The following is a 2765-nucleotide window of genomic DNA, read 5'->3' on the forward strand; positions in this document are numbered from 1 at the left end:
TTTAAACTTGGATTACTATTGAGTAATTCAGATGCATCAGCTATAGTTAAAAGTTTGGTGGATTAAGTTTAGAATTTTAATATGCTTAAAATTTTATGGTTGTAGATCGTGGGAAGGTCAGGTCAGAATTTGGATTGGATACTAAATGAAATTTGATTTCCAGCAATGTCCTTCCATTTTGATTTCATGAAATTGAATGAATCCATTTTCTAAATTTATAGATCTATGCCTTTCTTCTACTCATAAGCACTAAAATAATTTTTTTTGTATTCTTTTAGGAACAAGTAAAGCTGCAAAATTCTTGAGAGCCAATTGAATTTCTCTTTTCAAAGTACCAGAAGAAACAGCAGAGCTACTTGGGAAATCTGACCTGTATTTCTTTAGCCCCGAGCATCCTCCATTGACCGAACCAGCTCAGAAAGCCCTTGACTGGGCCGGATGAGAAATTGAAGTCAGGTATTATGGTTTCTGCCTTTCAGTTCCATGCCAAAATTTGTTTAATAAATGAGTTAGACTCATTGTCAGTTCAGATTTTCCATTTCGTGTTGTACTACTTTGCAAGTTACTGTTGCACGAAATTAAAATGAACTGGAAAGAAACTTTGAGTTGTCTTGTGCCCCATCTGAAAATGATTTTAATCTGTGTATGACTGTGGTAATATTACATGTCAGAAACATATAGGATTTTAATCTCTTTATGTACTTCTTTGAAACTTACTTGATGGAAAAGCCAGATTGCAATATTAACCGCTTGACATTGCTGCTCTTTTACTCAGCCTTATGTACAAGAATCTGATAACAACTTTGAATGGACCAGTGTTAAAGAAAACTGCTCTGAAATATATGGTGATCATGGAAAAAACAAATTTTTCTGCTGCCTTTACTAACTACTTTTTTTGAATTTGATCTTTCCAGGATTTTGGGAACTCCAACTGAGGAGCAATGGCCGGGAGTTACTTTGCTTCGTGATTGGCATACCTACCCAAAGTGGGAACCTCAGAACTTGGTGAGGACTGTGCCAACTTTGGGACCTGATGGAGTAGACCTTCTCACGGTTAGTGTTCCTCTATAAAAGCATTATTCTAATGAGTTCCTAAGAATAGGATCCTCTAAAGTGAGGACAGATAACTGTAAAGCAACAATGTTAGGGCCTAAACACAATGAAGTTATTGATGCAATGGTGCAAGATGATTAGTTTCTCACTTTCTCACTTGACATTCTAATAGCGGTAGAAACTCGCAGTTCTAATATTAGTTCAAAGGTTGAACTAGTCTGGACTAGACTTGAATAGCATTTGTTAAACAGTGCTCTTCATAGTAATATATCTAAAGTTTTTTAAGTTATCTGAAGTAGCTCACAAGGTGTTACTTGGGAAGTATTATCTATTGTAGCATTTGAAATAACTGGAATTCATGTTACCTTCAATTTGGCTATAATAATACGTTTACTTATATTCTGTACAAACTTAGGACTGACTATACTAGATATTTCGTCGTGCAGAAAATGCTCAAGTATAATCCTGTTGAGAGAATCTCTGCCAAGGCAGCACTTGATCATCCTTACTTTGACAGTCTTGACAAGTCTCAGTTTTAACAGCAGATACTGTCCAATGCTTTTGTGCAGATGTTGTATGTCAATGATAGTGATATATGTAAGTAAATGAAAGTTCACTCCTGGCGTGGAATTTAAGCATATGTGAGATTGATGTTGTTTGGTGTTAAGTAATAGTTTGTCATCATCTTGGTGATATGATCAGTTAAGTAGAAACTCTACTGAACCTTTATCACTCTGTATTACTCATGTAGGCTGTGCATGATCACCATTGTCCTTGTGTACTTGAAAAAATGTCCTTGTGAGATGTATGAATTTTTACAATGAACTTCATTCTAGTACTTTTGAATCATTATTATAAATATATTTTGGTTAGAGATAATTTTTGTTATTTAAAGAAATTATTTAGTATAATTATGTATTTATTTTTATTTTATAATATTCAACTCATTTAAATAAAAATGCAGAATTATTATACATGTAATTATATTAACTATTATGTTGTATTAATAATTATTAGATATATATATAAAAACGAGACTTAAGGCTACACTTATATACAGTAGCTATAGTATACAAAAAAAAAAAGAGACCTAAGGCTACACTTATATATAGTAGCTATAGTATACAAAAAAAAAAAAAAAACGAGCGACCTAAGGCTACACTTAAAAAATATAGCCAGGGTATACAATGTGGCTACGCTTTACAAGTGATGCAGTAGCATTGAAAAGCGTAGCCTATTCTGGCAAAAATGGAAGCTGAAAAGCGTAGCCTTTGGTCCTGGACAGCATCACTTGAAAAGCGTAGCCTATTCCCAAACGCCAAAAGCGTAGCCCTTGGTGCAGAAAAGCGTAGCCTTTGAGAATAGGCAACGGCCGAATAGAAATCACCCCAAAAAGCGTAGCCGTAGCCCAGAAAGCGTAGCCGTAGCCTAAGGCATCATTTTTTTCCACTTTTGGCTACACTTTTCAAATGTACCTGAATGGGTGTTTTTCTTGTAGTCATCCCAAGATTGAGAAATTCTGCACTGTTAAATCTTCCAAGGACAGATCACCCTCTACAGCATACTCAACAAATTCTTTAATTTCTGGCTTTGAAGAAGAAAGAAAGATCGGCATAGAAGAATTTCTCTTGTTATGGCGATCTATCATTAGTTGCACTTGCTCCCAGTCAATGGCCAATTTGACCAAATTGTCCATGGTCGTGTAAAGGTAA

The 2765-nt window shown here is 34.9% G+C and overlaps 1 long non-coding RNA gene across 1 annotated transcript; it reads left to right on the forward strand.

The window, feature by feature from the left end:
* Positions 1-282: 282 nt before the first annotated feature.
* LOC140179506 (uncharacterized) lies at positions 283-1710 on the forward strand. Its single transcript, XR_011872989.1, has 3 exons — positions 283-456; positions 915-1053; positions 1500-1710. It is a non-coding gene; the product is annotated as an uncharacterized lncRNA (long non-coding RNA).
* The last annotated feature ends 1055 nt before the right edge of the window (positions 1711-2765 follow it).

This window comes from Arachis hypogaea, chromosome 15 (assembly GCF_003086295.3).
Source record: "Arachis hypogaea cultivar Tifrunner chromosome 15, arahy.Tifrunner.gnm2.J5K5, whole genome shotgun sequence".
Classification (NCBI taxonomy): domain Eukaryota; kingdom Viridiplantae; phylum Streptophyta; class Magnoliopsida; order Fabales; family Fabaceae; genus Arachis; species Arachis hypogaea.